Below are 19866 nucleotides of genomic sequence, written 5' to 3'. Positions count from 1 at the left end.
ATCCTGATGTTCTGTTTCTACCTTGCACCCACTTTTTCCCTTCAGTACCCCCACGTTTCAGTCTTCTTTTCTTTGTCATACCTATTCTGATTCCCTCCCTAAGGGTAGATACAGCTCAGTGTTTTTTTAATTGGCAAAATAATAATTGCTATTATTATTGATAATTATGAGCCAGTTCTCTACTTCATACTTTAGAAACATGATCTCATTTCATCCTCATGACAATCTTAAAGAGTGGGTACTATTACCATTCACAGGTATGTGTTAAGGAAATAGAATCCTGGGGTATTAAGAAACATGATCAAGATCAAACATTAAGTGGCAAAGCCATATTCAAACTCAGGTATTCCTAACCCAGAGCCTATGTTCTCAACAGCAATATTATGGGGCTTGTGACCTAGATAGGGGGTGGCAGATGTTTTAAAAGTTGAAAGAGGCTTTTCTTATAAAATCATAGCATATAAGCAGCCATCTGCTCTGAATTATGGTGACATCAGCCCAATGCTGATGAGCATCACAGATATTTCCAAGATCTGGATACACATAAGGCAGGAAAGATGAGAAGCTTTTGTCATCCCCAAAACAAAAACTCCCTCCTCAAGAACTAGGTAGGAAGAACTTTTTCTTCTTTTGGGTTCTCTGAGACTAACCATCTATATGCTAGTGAGTCCCAGCTGTCAGGTTAAAGCATTGATGGGGCATCAGCCTATAGACAAAGATCCTAGAGCCTTGGGTTTTGGTCATATATATAACTAGTCTGTCAGGCTAAAATCAGACAAGTAGACAGTCACCTAATGTAAGATCTATCTGCAGTGTTTTCACTGGTTTGTAACCCCAGGTAACCACCTCCACAGAAGAGAGTTTCCTGAAAAGCCTTTTGTTCTCTCACAAATGATCTGACTACTTCTTTTTTTTTAAATTTATTTTTTAATTTATTTTCAGCATAACAGTATTCATTATTTTTGCACCACACCCAGTGCTCCATGTAATCCGGGCACTCTATAATACCCACCACCTGTTTCCCCCAACCTCCCACCCCACCCTCACCACTTCAAACCCCTCAGATTGTTTTTCAGAGTCCTCAGTCTCTCATGGTTCACCTCCCCTTCCAATTTCCCCCAACTCCCTTCTCCTCCTTGACTAAAGACACTATTAGAGAAAGTGCATGTTTACTGTGGAAACATCCAATGGCACCAGATCAATGTGGCAAAAGGCCAGAGCAGCTTTGAACACCTAGGTTTCCATTTGCATTGGAATGTTCCCTAGGGAAGCATTAAACAAGATCAGGGGATTGGGGTGGAGAGGGGAATGTGCAGATCCTCAGGTAAATTAGACCACACTTGGAAGCTACTACATTTAAACCATTATAGAGAAAACTGTAGTGGGGAGTAAGAGGATGTGACTATGTTGTCAAAGCATTAGCCTGCCATATGGTTTTCAGTCTCCTTACTCAGAGATGCAGATTCTCCTTCTGAGCACTGGGTTCAATCTCTTGACAAAATTGCATCAGGAGATTAATTAAGATTAATTAAGCTGAGAAAATGGTTATCCTATCAGAATACATGGAGCCATCTTTAAAATTTCAGTTAGAGGGAATATTTATGAGGTTGATTAAAAAGGGGAAGGCATTCTGTTTTGGGATATGTGGATCCTACTTTGAAATTTCTGAGATTTTATATCTCAGTTTCTGGAGACAACAGTCCTTGTCCTACTAACTTCCCAGTTGGTCTTAATGAAATAATAATTAAAAGGATATAGTGCTTTGTAAATTCAATTGATTTTTTTCTCTTTTCTTTGATTCTTCTGCATTTGATAATTACATCTTGAAATGACCCAGCTTATATTTTCTCCTTGGAACTGTGAGCAATCATAATTGGCTTCATTTGAAAATTAATTCTAACATTATAGGTCATCAACTTATATTTGATTAATTAAATTAGTGCTCATCAATGTTACAAAGACAGGGAATAAGGTTTGAAACCTCCCAGAAGACTGCCATCATGTAGGAAATTAAATAAGGTTTCCAAGTGTTAGGTTCTGATTTGAGTGATGAAAATGAAAAGCAAAATGAGTTTACTTTCAGATATTGTGCTAGTAGGATTGAGTTCATTTGAAATGCTACTACATATTTATCCTAGAGATTCAAGGGAAAAGATCCTGGCTTTAAAGTCAGACAGATTTGGTTAGCAGTTCTCCCATTTTTGCTAGCTTGGTTACTTGATCAAATTACCCAACCTCTCTGAACCTGAATTTCCTCAACAATAAAACAGGAATGATAGCAGTACTAACTTTAAAGGAATGTTGTAAGGATTAAGTGAGACTAGGAGACTACAGAATAGGAGTCAGGGAATTAGAGTTTGTATCCTCGTTCTGGACCTTTAGAGCTGTGTAACATTAGATGAGTAACGTAACTTCCCTGATTCTATTTCCTCATCTGCAAAGTAAAAATAATACTGTAATTCATAGGTTTTTGATGACCATGCATTCAACTTACTCTTGTGCAAACAAAAGGGTTACTCATGATGAAACACTATCTGAAAATTAAAAGATGACATTAAGGAGGGTAAAAGGATAATGCCTTGTGATTGATACCAGCTCTATTTTCCACTTTAGATCCCAGAACTAAGTAATTATTTTAGGTTAGGATGGCTCTCCACTTAGGATAATTTCTTCCTGAGTTCTAAATATCACATCATGTTTAATGTCCACCAAAGGATTACTTGTGAATTAGAAAATTATTCTTATCATGAAACTTTTGATTCTAAAGCAATTGCTAATTTAACATCCATAGTTGTAGGTTTCATTGGAACAATTAGCACATCCAAACAGTTAACATTGTTTAAGTGATATTTTGTTTTTCCCTTGTTACTTTGCATTACAAAATATGTTGGTAGGCCATGGATGAGTTCAATAGTAATAAATAAATATTAAGCTGAAAAGAAAAGTGTCAATACCAACCCAATTTATTCAAATAATTGTTTTGAATAGACTTTGGTTGCAATACAAAGATTAAGTCTATATTCACAAATTGATTTGGCTGAAGTGAGACTATTGAAGAGAAGTTTATTTCATAAAAATAAACACATGCAATGTATGTCATTGTTCCACATGACAATCAAGATATTGTATTCATCTTTGGGGTGCCTGGGTGGCTCAGAAGGTTAAAGCCTTTGCCTTAGGCTCAGGTCATGATTCCAGGGTCCTGGGATAGAGTCCCACATAGGGCTGTCTGCTCAGCGGGGGGCCTGCTTCCCTTCCTCTCTCTCTGCCTACTTGTGATCCCTGTCTGTCAAATAAATAAATAAAATCTTTAAAAAAAATATTGTATTCATCTTTGCATTTCATTTATATTTTATTTGATTACCTTTTGTGACATTTTAGTAGATAGAACAAGGACCTCTTAAAGATGTCCACATCTTGATCTGTTAGGAATACGTTAAGTTATATAGCAAAGGCAAATTAAATTTCCAAATGGACTTATGGTAGCTAATCACCTGACTTTAAAATAGTGCAATTATCCTGAATTATTCAGGCAAACCCAATGTAGTCACAAGGGTCATTGAAAGTGGAAGAGGGAGACAGAAGAGAAGGTTGGAGTGATGTGAGGTTGGAGTCAACCTGCCATTTCTGACTTTGAAGATGGAAGAAGGTCAAGCACCAAGGAATGTGGGCAGCCTTTAGAAGCTGGAAAAGGAGAGGTTAAATTCTCCCCTCAGAGCTCAGAAAAGGACTCAGCCCTGTTAACACTTGAATTTTAGTCTGGTAAGACCCACATCAAATCTCTAACCTCTCAAATGATAAGATACCTACACATGTGTTGTTTAAAACTACTGTTTGTGATGACTTATAACAATAAACAATAAAATGAAACAGGCATTTACCACTTTTTGTCACTTACCACAGACATTTATACATGTGTATCTCTTGTGCTAGAGTAACCCTTTTGACATATCTCAGTGTATTATTCAAATATGTACTTTTTCCACAAATTTGTACATCCTAACCCCAGCACAGACACACACGCTGTTTAGTAAAATACTTTTCTATAACAGAAGAATTATAAATGTTTAACTGATTGAAACAATGAATGACACCAAATAATCTAAGATTGGATTTTCATCCCACTCTTTGATCTATAGAATTGTATAGACACAAGTAAAGGTATTCATCAGCTCATTCCCAAACTACATTAATTAAATATCTGTCTTCTTTTGGTGATGCTTATATGGAAACAGGATGTATTTTTAATTAAAAAGAAACTCTTAAATAAAAAAACCGAGGAAGAGAGGTGATAGTATGGAAGTGGCTATTAGTTCAGACTCAACAGTCAAGTAGAATTAGGTTGAATCCTGGTCTCTTTGTATTTATCAGCAATATGATTTTAGGCAAATTATTTAATCTCACTCAGCCTCATTTTTCTCATCTGTCAAATGTTGATAATATTAGAAACTATTTCATACATTGCTGTAGAGATTTAATGAGGAGAATGAATGTAAAAGAGCTTGGCATGGAATGCATGAATATTCAGTTTTAGTCATTATGTAGTGACAAGAATGTTGAACTGTAATTCAGAAAAAGGTGATTTAATCTGCTCTATCACTAATTTGCAATATGATATTCAACAAATCCCTTCCATTTCTACGTTTAAGTTTATTCATCTGTCAAAATGGCTACAAGAATTAGGCAACAAGAGCTTGTCTACCTCTAAAATTGTCCATTCTTGAGTTTCTTAAGCATCACTATCTGGGACAAATTTCTAGAATCCAGCAGATCAGTAACCACAGAACCAAATAAAGATCTTGATGCAAGTTAAAAATTGATCTATCTCAGGGGCGCCTGGGTGGCTCAGTAGGTTAAGCCTCTGCCTTTGGCTCAGGTCATGATCTCAGGGTCCTGGGATCGAGTCCCGCATCGGGCTCTCTGCTCGGCGGGGAGCCTGCTTCCTCCTCTCTCTCTCTCTGCCTGCCTCTCTGCCTACTTGTGATCTCTCTCTGTCAAATAAATAAATTAAAAATCTTTAAAAAATTGATCTATCTCATAAATATGCAGAATGTACACACACACACACACACACACACACACACACACACAATGAAAAATTATTCAGCCATGAGAAAGAAGGAAATTCTGAGGTTTGTGACAACACAGATGAACCTTGAGGGCATTATGCTAAGTGAAATAAGTCAGGGAAAGAAAAATACTGTATGATCTCACTTATACATAGAATCTTAAAAAGCCAAACTCATAGAAACAGAGAGTAGAATGGTGGTTACCAGGGGCTGGGGAGCAGAGGAAATGGGGGAGATGTTGGTATAATTGTCCATTTAGAAAGGCTAATTATGTAGTGTGATGTATGTGTTAACATTGTGGTCATAATCATATTGCAATATATAAGTATGTCAAATTAACAAGTTGTGCACTTTAAATTTATACAATGTTATATGTCAAATATATCTCAATAAAGTAGGAAAGAAAACTTTAAAACTGGTGTTTCTTCTGTTTTACCTCCCATATTTACTTGGTGCTAACTACTACCTAAGATTCATGTGGAACCCAGAAATATACTCTCTTGTGTAATTTCTTGGGTATTATAGGAGCTACATTTGTAATGTGTTAGACATCTACAAAATAAAGGTCCAGGGTGTACTATTTTAGAGAGAGAAGGCAAAATCTTACTTGAGGGAGAAATGACAAGAAAGAAGAAAAAGCATGCTCTCTGAAGGAGGGAGAAAAAAAAGAAAAACCAACTATAGTCACAATCTCTGTTTAACTTTCCATTTGCCTCAAGGTTGTTTTTTTTTTTTAAAGTTTGAAGGAGTTGTTTTATGTCTGGGCAGATTTGTGCTGAATAAACATTCTTCTCTCCAGAGAAGGGTCCTGTGTCAAATGGCATTAAGAAGAAATTGCTCTGCCTTTATGTTCAAGCTTTCCCAAAGTTCATGCATTGCTCAAAACTCAAATATTAGTGGAAGTAGATATGGAATCTAGAAGAAAGGGCACCTGAGGGCAACTTCACAGCAACACTTGACCATTTACCACCCTGAAGGCACATCCACTGAATCACAAGTTAGGACATACGCTCTGAGCCAGATGCCCAGAGTGGTTGCTAAAGGAACCTTAAGCAGTGCAGGGGCAATGGCCAACTAGTTTGCCCAGAATTTCCCTTGGAACTTAGCATCTGACTGTAAAAGGATCACTTATTCATTTAAAGAATGTAAAACCTTAATTTCTATGATAAATAAGCCAAATACTTACAATGGCTTTAAACGATGTCAAGAATATTTTTAATACAACTAGGATCTGTTTTTTAAGAGAGCAGTTTAATTCTACAAACAGTACCTCCTATCTGTTTGACTCTGTGGTGTTCCATTATTTTATCTTTCAACTACACACATGAGGAACATGAGCCATCACCATGAATAATAGTGACTTACTAAAGGAAATTATTCTTAATGAGGGGTAGGTAGGTGTGGGAGATACATATCAAAATATCTGAAAGTTGAACCACCAATGGTTTGAAAACGAATACCCAAATGAATCCGGAAATCACTGGCTTTAGTTTAACCTGAACCATCACAGCCTTTCTATTATAGCTGAAACACATAGAGAATACATGTTCTCCCTGGATGTTAATAAACAAAGATTATGTGTCAGTCTTACCACTCCTGTTTTAAATAAAGCAGAAAATATTAGAGTTTTGGCAGAGAAAATATTTATTAAAAAAATAACTGGCCATAGTGCTTAGTTGATGGAGATAAGAACAGGTTGAAATTAAAAACAGACTTTTAATGGACATTAATGTATTTTTAAAATTTTAAATATGTCTGGGTTCTCTTTCTTAAGGTCATTAAGATGTCAAGGAATCACTCATAATAATGATGGTGGGATCTCAAGGAAAATAACAATGTCTTCATCAGGTTCTACTGAAGGCCACCCTATTTGCTGGCCAATACCTATGTGAAGACAGGAGTTCCAGGAAGGGTCCTTGGGCTCAATATGCATCTGCTGTAAACCCCTACTAAGGAGTAAAGCCTATCATTTCACATTTAGAGACTATCCTTCAAAAGTAATTAGCCTTAGGAGAGGAGGTAGAGATGTCTTAAGTTTGTACTAAATTTTAAATTGCAGAGACTTCTTTGCAGCAAGTTTTGATTAGGGAGACACAACTCTGAGTGACTAAAAGCAGGCAGAAGAAGGAACTTCTGCAAAGTAGGGTACCTGCACCATAATGTTTATATGTTTATAGCAACAGTGTCCACAATAGCCAAACTGTGGAACAAGCCCAGATGTTCATCAGCAGATGAATGGATAAAAAAGTGATTGTATATATATGTATGTTTTTCCATCATATAATATTCTTCTCAGAATATTCCTCTAAGAATACCCTAGGAATTCCTTAGGGTTTCTCTAGCAACCACTCTGGGTATCTGGCTCAGAGTGTATATCCTGACTTGTGATTCAGGGTATGTGCCTTCAGGGTGGTGAATGGTCAAGTGTTCCTGTGAAGTTTCCCTCAGGTGCCCTTTCTTCTAGATTCCATATCTACTTCCACTAATATTTGAGTTTTGAGCAATGAATGAACTTTGGGAAAGCTTGAACATAAAGGTAGAGCAATTTCTTCTTAATGCCATTTGACACAGGGCCCTTCTCTGGAGAGAAGAATGTTTATTCAGCACAAATCTGCCTCTCTCTCTCTCTCTCTGTCTCTATGTCTCTCTCTCTCTCTCTCTCTCTCTATATATATATATATATATATATATATGGAATATTACTCATCCATCAAAAATTGAAATCTTGCCATTTGCAGTGATGTGGATGGAACTAGAGGGTATTATGCTAGGCAAAATAAGTCAGTCAGAGAAAGACAATTATCATATGCTTTCACTCATGTATGGAATTTAAGAAATAAAACAGGATCATGGGAGGAGGGAGGGAAAAATAAAACAAGACAAAACCAGAGAGGAAGCACCCTGGTGGCTCAGTCTGTTAAGCATCTGCCTTTGGTTCAGGTCATGATCCTAGGGTCCTGGAATTGAACCCCATGTCAGGCTCCCTGTTCAGCTGAGAGCCTGCTTTTCCCTCTCCATCTGCTTGCCACTCCTCCTGCTTGTGTGCACTCTCTCTCTCTGTCAAATAAATAAAATCTTAAAAAAAAAAGACAAAATCAGAGAGGGAGACAAACCATAAGAGACTCTTAATCATAGGAAACAAAATAAGGGTTGTTTAAGATGGGGTGAGAGGATGGGGTAACTGGGTGATGGGTATTAAGGAGGGCATGTGATGTAATGAGCACTGGGTGTTATACACAACTGATGCATCACTGAACTTACCTCTGAAACTAATAATGCACTATATGTTAATTAATTAAATGTAAATTAAATTAAAAACAAAATAGGGTATGCAAAAAGGAAAGTTTAGGGCACATTATATCCAGCACTGGATTTATTTGAGCTTATAGGCTTGGAGGGTTAAAAATGAAATTAAATAATCATGTTTATTGTGTATTTTTTCCTGTATGATATTCTAACTTAGGGGACTTTCAGCTTAGTAATCTTAAAAGTAAAATACTTATATATGACTTTAGATTCACTAAGTGGCCAATAAAATGTGCATCTCATAATTCAGAATTAGGAAATCTATGTAGTTAATTCAGAAAGAGCTATTTCTTTCCAAAGATTAATAGTGCTTATGATGTTTCTAGAGATCTGCAATTTCTGGATTCATTCTATGTTCAATTTATGACATCTTGAAATTAGTTGACTCCTTCAACTAGGCTTAGCTAATCTCCATTCATGATTATAGGAAACTTTTAAAGATATTAAGAATACCCCCTGGCTCTTTCTAGATCTAATTTGCTTAGTTATGGCTTCAATTTTGTTTCCCACATGAAGATCATTCCCAAGTCTTTTTTACCCAATTTTCTCAATTCCTTTAGAACACCAGGCAACCTAAATTTCCTTCAGGGCAATGGTTCTTAACCATGGGTGATTTTGCTCCTTAGGGAGTATTTGCCAGTGGCTGGAGACATTTTTGGTTATCACAGCTTGGGGAAGATGCTATTGCTTGTAATGATTAAAGGCTAAGGATGCTGCTTAGCATCCTATAATGCACAAGACAGCCCCATGCAATAGAGAACTACCTGGCAATAAAGTGCTGATGTTGAGAAATCCTGCTTTAAGGAGTCCTTTTCCTCAAGGTATACATGCAGTCGTGGCTAGGCCTGGAGCTCAAAATATGTCTAGTCACACCCAACACTATAGAAATACAAAGAATTATAAGACAATATTATGAAAAATTATATGCCAACAAATAGGACAGCCTAGAACAAATGGGTAAATTCCTAGAAACATATAATCTTCCAAAACTGAATCAGGAAGAAATAAAAAATTTGAAAAGGCTGATTACTATTAATGAAATTGAATCACTAATTTAAAAAAAGCAAAACAAAACTCCCAACAAACAAAAGTCCAGGACCAGATGGTTTCACAGGTGATTCCCACTAAGCATTTGAAGACAAGTTAATACCTGCTCTTAAACTACTCCAAAAAAAAAAAAAAAAAAAGGGAAGAAGGAAATTTTCCAAATTCATTCTGAGGCCAGCACTACCCTGATATCAAAACCAGACAAAGTCACGATGAAAAAAGAAAACTCTGGTGAACATAGATCCAAACACCCTCAACAAAATATTAGCAAACCAAATTAAACAATATACTAAATCAAATAATCACCATGGTGCAGTGAGATTTACTCCACGCATGCAAGGGTGCTTCAATATTCACAAATCAGTCAGTGTGATACATCACAATAGGAGGAAGGAGAAAAACTGCATCATACCAACAGATGCAGAAAATATTTGACAAAGTACGACATCCATTTATGATAAAAACTCAACAAAGTGGGTTTAGGGTTTGCATATTTCAATATGACAAAGATTATATATGAAAAACCTGTAGCTAACATGCTCAATGGTGAAAGCTTTTCCTCTTAGATCAGGAACAAGAGAAGTATGTTTCCTCTTACCATTTTTATTCAACACAGTACTTGAAGTCCTAGCTCCAGCAATCAGAGAAGAAAAAAATAAAAGACATCCAAATTGGTAAGGGAAAAGTAAAACGGTCACTATTTGCAAATGACAGGTGCTATATATAGGAAACTCTGAAGATTTCCATAAAAAAACAGTTAGAACTGATAAATGAATTTGGCAAAGTTCAGGATACAAAATAATGTATGGAAATCTGTTGTATTTCAGTAAACTATTAACAAAATAACAGAAAGAGAAATTAAGAAAACAATCCCATTAACAGTTGCACCAAAAAGAACTAAATATTTAGGAATAAACTTAACCAAGGAGGTGAAAGAATTGTGCTGTGCAAACTATAAACCACAGATGAAAGAAATTAAACATGACATAAATAAATGGAAAGATATACCATTCTTATGGGCTGGAAGAATTAATATTGTTAAAATATCCATATTACCCAAAGTAATCTACAGATTCAGTGCAAACTTATCAAAATACCAAAAACATTTTTCACAGAACGAAAACAAATAATCCTAATTTTGCATGGAACCACAAAAGAACCTGAATAGTCAAAGAAATCTTGAGAGGGAAGAACAATGCTAGAAATAATCCAAGATTTCAAGATATACTACAAAGCTAGAGTAGTCAAAGCAGCATGGTACATGCATGAAAGTAGAAACATACATCAATGGCACAGAATGGAGAGCCCAGAAATATATCAATACATATGTGACCAATTCTTCTATAACGGAGGAGGCAAGAATATACAATGGGGTAAAAATAGTCTATTAAATAAAAGGTGTTGGGAGAACTGGACAGTTACATGGAAAAGAATTAAAAACTGGACTATTTTCTCATACCACACACAAAAATACACTAAAATTGGATTAAAGAACTAAATGTAAGACCTGAAACCATATAAAACTCCTAAAAGAAAATATAGTCAGTAATCTCTTGGACATCAGCCCAAGCAAAATATTTATGGGTGTGTCCCCTTAGGCAAGGAAAACAGAACAAACAAAAAAAGCAAAAGCTTACTTCACAGCAAAAGAAATCATCAAAATAAAAAGGAAACTTTGTGAGTGGGAGAAGGTATTTGCAAATGATATATACCATAAGAAGTTAATATACAAAATACAGAAAGAATATATAGAACTCAACACCAAAACAACAACAACAACAAACAAACTATATGATTAATAAATGGGCAGAGGACTTGAATAGACGTTTTTCTGAAGAAGACATCCAGATGGCCAACAAACACATGAAAAGATGCTTGAGATCACTCATTATCAAAGAAATACAAATCAAAACCACAGTAAGATATCACTTCACATCAGTCAGTATGGCTAATAACAAAAAGACAAGAAATAAAAAACATTGGTGAGGGTGTAGAGAAAAGGTAACCCTTGTACACTATTGGTGAGAATGTAAATCAGTGAAACCACTGGAAATCAATATGAAGTTTTCTCAAAAAATTAAAAATAGAAATACCATATTGTCTAATAATTCCACTACTGGGTATTTATGCAAAGAAAACAAAAACACAAATTAGAAAAGATATATGCATCCTTAAGTTTTTTACAACGTTATTTATAATAGCAAAGATATGGATGCAACCCAGGTATCTATTGATATGTGAATGGATAAAGATGTGGTAGGTAGATATCTATCTATCTATATATATAAGTGGAATATTCCTCAGGCATAAAAACAAATGAGATCTTGTCATTTGTGACAACATCGCTGAAACTAGAAGGTATTATACTAAGTGAAATAAGTCAAAGACATATATATGATTTCATTCATATATGGAATCTAAAAAACTTAACAAACTCTTATATACAGAGAACAAACTGGTGATTGCCAGAAGGGTGTGGGGTAGGAGATGGCTGAAATAAATAAAGGAGTTTTTAAAAATTGTGCATTCAACCTCTCTTTCCTGGAATTTTGAATCTTAATCAAAGTGACACAACGACAAAGAGCAAGATATAACAATGCAAAACAAAAAGAAACACAAAACGTTGGTATAAATTCAATTTGTTGATGGGGTCAAGAAGAGATCGTTGTGTAGTCTTTTTTGCTTATACATCTAGACCTGGTCTGGTTGCTTTTCTCTCTAAACTTAGTTCCTCAGACATACTGTCCATCCTTGAGATATCCTTCTGATAAATTCCCTTTTTGCTTAAATTTGCAAAAATGTGTTTCCGTTCTTTGCAACCCAAGGATACTATGGAAAGCATCTGACTTTAGAGAAAGAATATCATATGAAAATTAATTTTGAGGTTGTGAGTATTTGTTCCAAAATGTAGACACTATCTTAATTTCTGAGTTATACTTGTCTTCCAGGAGCATAAAAATCTAGTTAGGGAGATTAGACATACCCATGTAAAGTGAAGTTTAATTTGTAGTCGAAGTGTTGTATGCTATGAACCAAATAAGTGGTTCAAAAAAATAGTAAATGCTTTAGTATTCCATTTTCTGTCAAACCAGAGATAGTAAAGGTTACCTTGGGCTTTTTTTCAGGGAGATTTTCTGGAAAATTGAGGACTAGATTTTAGAGGTTGGATAAGACTTGGGATGGCAAAAACCAAGGTAAAGTTCTTCTTTTTTTTTCAGATTATTTATTTATTTGACAGAGGAAGAGAGATCATAAGTAGGCAGAGAGGCAGGCAGAGAGAGAGGAGGGGAAGCAGGCTCCCCACTGAGCAGAGAGCACGATGCGGGCCTCCATCCCATGATCCCTGGGATCATGACCTGAGCCGAAGGCAGAGGCTTAACCCACTGAGCCACCCAGGTGCTCCTCAAGGTAAAGTTCTTAGAGAAGCATTGTGGCCATGGTGAAATCAGATAAAACTCACTTGAGATCTCTGCTTTACAGTCCAAAGCTGCTTGACTCTAGGAAAGTTATTTGTAAAATGTAGTAAATGCCTTAGAACAAAGCTTAACACAGGGTAGATGCCAAATTAATGATAATTATGGGAACTGTTATTTGTTTTCAAGCTTAGGGAAAGTGTTTAAGCCAAGATGCAGAGTTGGAAATTAATGCAATGTGTTAAGGGACAAATGAGGAAAGTAATTTGAATCTCGCATTGATAAAGTAGAAGAGGGGTAAAAAGGCAGGAAGGTTTTTTAAAAACCTATACTTGGCTTTCTTTGTAGTCCCAGCTGACAGTTTCAGATTTTATCCTCTGTAAATATAGGAAACATTGGTAGATTCTTCAGTGGTTAAATATTCTGATAAAAATAGTGATTTTAGAATGTCATTTCAGTGTTGGTGTGTTGAATGGATTTGGAGGGATCCATTTCATTAACCTTAACATACACATTCCATAATGGCTTCATTCATAGAAACTAATGAGTTACTTTATGATCCTAGTGTGTTCATACATTTAGTGTCCTTTGCATATAGTTGTACTACTTCCTCCCACTTGGTTCTCTGGCAAGTCTATTTAAACAAACAATTTAACAATAAAAGAGGACAATGAAACTTATAACAGTATGTAGCACTTAGTCTATATAATCAACTAAACTGATTTACACAATCAAAAAACTAATTCTAGGGGCGCCTGGGTGGCTCAGTGGGTTGAGCCGCTGCCTTCGGCTCGGGTCATGATCTCAGGGTCCTGGGATCGAGTCCCGCATGGGGCTCTCTGCTCGGCGGGGAGCCTGCTTCCTCCTCTCTCCTCTGCCTGCCTCTCTGCCTACTTGTGATCTCTCTCTGTCAAATAAATAAATAAAATCTTAAAAAAAAAAAAAAAAAAAAACTAATTCTATTGATATTTTATACTGTGTTCATTGAAATTGTCTGATCATTTCAGTCAAACCAATTAATTTGTACATGTATACACAAACTTTACTTATAATAGAAAAAAGAGAGCTAATTCTCCTCAGGAAAGTTAATGTCAAATGCATAAAACTTAGCTCTATGAAGAAGCAGGCAGAAACAGTAATAGTTTCATTAATACATTAAGACTACTGTCATGGTATACTCGGTAGAGCAATTACATTTAAGGATAATTAAACATAAGCAGCTACGGAGGGAAATGCAGGGGAGGAATTATGGAGTGAAATATTAGTACCAAACTGCATTGCTTGCTCTCCTTGTTTCAATCAAAACTTGAAGCTTGAGCAGCAAATTCAAAGACTAACACAGACCCCAAATTAGTCCCTGTAGAGGTCCTGGATAAGTTTTCTAATAAATTTGTAAATATTCACTCTGGATTAGGGGCCTGGGTATTGACAGTTCTCCCCTTTCATTTATCAAATAGTAACTGAATTTCAAATGATATTTTTAAAGAGAATAAAGAAATGAACTTGTCTGTCCATGGCAGCTTCTCTAGCTAATCTGCAAATGCTGTAATTACACTGGGTGCTGATAGATTTGTCTCTGAGCTGGTGGTCAGGATCCAGATGAACTGCTGCAGTTGCTATTTTATATCATAAATGTCCCGCACTTCTTGGCAATTCCCAGTCCTAGACATGATATTAGAATTTAATGAGGCTCCACACCCATATATCCCACTGGGATGTGTTAGGGTAAGTGTAAATTCATCCCCTTTCATTCATGGGTTTAGGGAAAAAATGTATGTGTGTGGAATGTCCTACAGGAATCATGTCTCTGTTGACTGTTTGCCACCGAGCCACTCCCACTGGCCTAGGAACTTTGGGTTAGTGTGTAGTCAAAGAGGCTAAAACCATTGATTCAGTATTGAGCATTTGTACCTGTCTTCTGCCTACAACTTAAGTGCCTTCCTTGCTGTTCTGTAAATGGGGGCTTTTGGTCACAAGGGGGCACCAAATGAGACAATGTAAACTTCGTTTAGCTTCATCTCTAAATTGGCCATAATTGTAGCTAGCTGTCTTCCTTAATTTCCAAGGTCGTTGTGTAGATCACATGAGCTAATGTGTCTGAAAACACTTTTTGAAAATTATGGACCGCCTATAAATGTAAGGCATTTAAAATTATCATTTCTATTAATAAATTGACATTTATTATCAGTAATTGACACTTAACAATAATGAATTCAGGCTAAACATATCCATAGTCCATAGAAGGAGGTAAGGATGAGGGACAACAATGACTCCAAATTCATATCCTGATAAGGATTGAACAAGATATTCATCTTTGAATACAGATGTAGTGAAAAGAAGGACCATCTGTACCCCAATGTTCATAGCCACAATGGCCACAGTCGCCAAACTGTGGAAAGAACCAAGATGCCCTATAATGGATGAATGGATAAAGAAGAAATGGTCCATATATACTATGGAGTCTTGTGCCTCCATCAGAAAGGATGAATACCCAACTTTTGTATCAACATGGACAGGCCTGGAAGAGATTATGCTGAGTGAAATAAGTCAAGCAGAGAGAGTCAAGTATCATATGGTTTCATTTATTTGTGGAGCATAAGGAATTACACGGTGGACATGGGGAGATGGAGAGAAGTGAGTTGGGGGAAATTGGAGGGGGAGATGAACCATGAGAGACTGTGGACTCTGAGAAACAAACAGGGTTTTGGAGGGGAGGGGGGTAGGAGTTTGGGTGAGCCTGTTGGTGGGTATTAAGGAGGGCATGTATTGCATGTGGCACTGGGTGTGGTGCATAAACAATGAATTCTGGAACACTGACAAGAAATTTTTAAAAATAAATAAATAAAAATTTAAAGAAGCTATTCATCTTTGAGCATGGAATATATTTTTTAAGATTTTATTTATTTGGCAGAGAGAGAGTACAAGCAGGGAAAGCGACAGGAAGAGATGCGTAAAGCAAATTGAGAATAATTCTACAAAGAAATAAAAATTATTTTTAATAAATTGTAGGTGGCTAGATGCTAATTTTAATTTTATTAATGTTTGAATACACAATACATGCATGTTGTTCAAAATGTAGAAAAAGTGTATAGTGAAAATTAAATTTTCCTCTCCCTGACCATATTCTCCTTACCCTCTCTACCATTCTTCAGCCACCCAGTTCCTTTCTTCAGAGGATATCATTGTTACCAGTTTTACATGTATCCATTCAGAAATATTCTGTATTTAAACATTTTTATATGTGCATACAGATGGGTACATAGCACACACATATAGCTTTCTTTTTACACAAAAGATAGTATGCTGTGCACACTGTTGAACAGTATATCTTAGAGGTCTTCATATAACAGATGTACAGATTTATCTAATTATTTTAAACATCTGCATCATAATATATTATTATATGAAAGCACCATATTATTTAATACTATCTTATGGATGGATATTTTGGTTGTTTTCAATATTTTGCTATTACAAACAGTAGCAAACAACAACAAAATCAAATACCTGCTATGACTGGATTTTAAATTCAAATATTTAAATTTTGTTTTAAGTATATCCTTTATGTTTCAAATAATATTTTAATATCAGATTGTTAAGGATAACTGAAATATTTAAGGAATGAAAACTATAGATATTATATTTGTATGTTTGTCCACATGCTCAAATCAGCTCATAGCAACAAGTGCATTCCTTAATCCCCACCATCTATTTCACCCATCCCCACACCCACCTCCCTTCTGGTAGCCATCAGTTTGTTCTCTATAGTTAAGAGTCTGTTTCTTAGTTTGCCTCCATCTCTCTTTTTTCCCTCTTTGTTCATTTGTTTTGTTTCTTAAATTCCACATGAGTGAAATCATATGGTATTTGTCTTTCTCCAACTGATTCGTTTTGCTTAGCATAATACTCTCTAGCTCCATCCATGTTATTGCAAATGCCATGATTTCAATCTTTTTTATGGCTGAGTAATATTTGTGTGCACACACACACAGGCACATATTCATTCATCAGTTGATGGACACTCGGGCTGTTTCCATAGTTTGGCTATTGTAGATAATGCTGGGGTAAACACTAGGGTATATGTATCCCTTTGAATTAGTATTTTTGTATGTTTTGGGTAACCACCCAGTAGTGCAATTGCTGGATCGTAAGGTAGTATTTTTGCTTCTTAAGTTTATTTATTTCTTTAAGTAATTTCTACATCAAGTGTGGGGCTCAAATCCTTGACCCCAAGATCAAAAGTCACCTGCTTCCCTGAGTGAGCCAACCAGGTGCCCCAGGTTTTTTCATTTTTAACTTTTTGAGGAGCCTCCATACTGTTTTCCAGAGTGGCTGCACCAATTTGCATTCCCACCAACAGTGCAAGAGAGTTCCGCTTTTTTACACATCCTTGCCAGCTCCTGTTGTTTCTTGTGTTGTTGATTTTAGCCATTCTGACAGCTGTGAGGTGATATATCATTACAGTTTTGATTTGTATTTCTGTGATGATGAGTGATGTTGAGCACCTTTTCATGTGTCTGTTGGTCATTTGGATGTCTGCTTTGGAAAATTGTCTACTTATGTCTTCTGCCCATTTTTAATTAGATTATTTGGGTTTTTTGGGGTGTTGAGTTTTTTAAGTTCTTTATATATTTTGGATACTAACCCTTTATCAGATCTGTCATTTATAAATATCTTCTCCTATTCTGGAGACTGCCTTTTAGCTTTTTTGATTATTTCCTTTGCTACACAGAAGCTTTTTATTTTGATGAAATCCCTTGCCTTGGGATACATATCTAGTAAGAAGTTACTTTGGCTGATATCACAAAGGTTACTACCTGTGTTCTCCTCTAGGATTTTGATGGTTTCCTGTTTCACATTTAAGTCTTTCATCCATTTTAAATTTAATTTTTTGTACAGGGTAATAAAGTCCGGTTTTCATTCTTTTGCATGTTGCTGTCCAGTTTTCCCCACACCATGTGTTAAGTCTTTCTTTTTCGCATTGGATAGTCTTTCCTGCTTTATTAAAGGTTAATTGATGATATAGATGTGGGCTTATTTCTGGGTTTTCTATTCTGTTCTATTGACCCATGTGTCTATTTTTGTGCCAAGTTAGAAGAAATATATTTGATTCAATAAGGACAAGATGTGCTGTATTCCATCAGTAAAAATTAGTTGGAAAAATAAGAAAAATTCACTAAAATTTTCTCATTTCAAGCAATTTGTATATCAGAAAGATAAAGCTGATGTAACATAGAGCTCTTTTTTGAATGAATTTCTAAGTACGTATGTTTATTATCAACAACTATTTTGGGCATCTCAACAAATTTATATATTCCCTTATCTTATCTGTCATCTGATAAGCTTATGTTTCTTTTTCTTTTCTAAATAGCCTTATAAATATGAGATGAACTTTTCTCATATCAGCACAGAATTCCTATGCCAGCCGATTAATCATGCTTTAATGATCTCTTATATGCCCAGCTCTATTCTATGTCTCCTATGAATTACAAAGACATATAAAATGTATCCCTTTAATAGGTAAGAGTCCAGTTGGACAGTTGAAAGAAGACATAAATATGGGAATAGTTTAAAAGAATTCAGGACATAAATAAAGATTGATACAAGGGTTGTCATAAACCATTTTGTATCTTTGTGCCAAGTGCTCTCATTTCTTTCTTCCAGGTGCCTCTCAAATTTGCCTTTTTAAAAATTTTCCCAGACTCCACCATTAATGACTTTTCATCCCTTATCACCCTCGCCCAGCACTACTGTGTTATTACTGCATACTGTAAGCTGTTTTTGTTCTCCTCCAACCCATCCTATATAGGAAGCCAGTCATCTTTAGATAGTACTTCCCTTGAGTCTTTTGTTGCTATAGTTCCAAGAATCTACAATGTTCTTATAGTTACTACATCATGTCCAAATTCCTCTGCATATTTCTCAGGATCCGCCAGAATTAAGTTCCATCCTATCTTTTTTCATTTCTAATTATTCTACATCATGAGCAACTTGCTCTTTACCCTACCCCACCCAGCTCCTTCTCACCAGATCATTTTCTTCTAGTCACTTCATGTTCTAAGTTCTACCTCTCTTCCTTGGTTTGTGTTTCCTTTCCTTCATTTCTTCTTCCTTACTCTCTACCTTTCCAAATCTTTCTCATTCTTTAAGGTTTATGTGAAGACCCATTTCCTTCAGAAAACTTTCCCCAACTCTGCCAGCCAATATTGACCTTGCCTTTCCTCATTCCTTTACCACATATAGTCTTATGACTCAAATGCTACACTTTTTCACTAGATGGTAGTCTTTGTTCTATTATCTGTTTATTTTGATGGGCTAACTTTGGTTCATAGTCCTAGATTATAAACTGAGGGTAAATATGAAGACTTTACTTCCTTTTCCCTTAGCACAGGACTTGGTGGACAAAAGATGTTCAATCAATATTTTTAATTGTTATCCTAATGATGTATCAGTGTTATATTGTTTCAGAGACTGAGTGGGGAATTGGGCAAGATTCAGAGGTGTAGAAGGTTCAATTCACCAGACATGTCTATTAGGGTTGTATTTTATTAATATTTGGTACCATAAAGTACATATGGAGATTTAATATTTATCTGATTATACTTGAAGAGATTATGCTGACTGAAATAAGTCAAGCAGAGAGAGTCAAGTAACATATGGTTTCACTTACTTATGGAGCATAAGGAAAAACATGGAGGACATTGGGAGAAGGAGAGGAGAAGTGAATTGGGGGCAATCAGATGGGGAGACAAACCATGAGAGACTGTAGATTCTGATAAACAAACTGAGGATTTGGGAGGGGAAGAGGGTGGGAAGTTGGGTGAGCCTGGTGGTGGGTATTAAGGACAGCACATATTGCATGTAGCATTGGGTGTGGTGCATAAAAAATGAATTTTGGATCACTGAAAAAGAATTAAATAAAAAAATCTATATTTCTTTATACTTACAAGCTTATAAAATTATTCAAAGTAGTCCATTTGTTTGAACTTGTTTGAAAGTGTAGCTGTTGAAATGGCCTATTTACAGTGAAT

The 19866-nt window shown here is 35.8% G+C and overlaps 1 protein-coding gene across 1 annotated transcript in view; it reads left to right on the top strand.

The window, feature by feature from the left end:
• Window positions 1-19866, top strand: part of IL1RAPL2 (interleukin 1 receptor accessory protein like 2) — a 617445-nt gene that overhangs the window by 287782 nt on the left and 309797 nt on the right. The gene's annotated exons all lie outside the window — the stretch shown is intronic.

Source organism: Mustela putorius, unplaced genomic scaffold, assembly GCF_011764305.1.
Source record: "Mustela putorius furo isolate JIRA1106 unplaced genomic scaffold, ASM1176430v1.1 tig00003901_pilon_pilon_pilon, whole genome shotgun sequence".
Lineage (NCBI taxonomy): Eukaryota > Metazoa > Chordata > Mammalia > Carnivora > Mustelidae > Mustela > Mustela putorius.
This window is presented reverse-complemented; position numbering and strand designations above follow the sequence as displayed.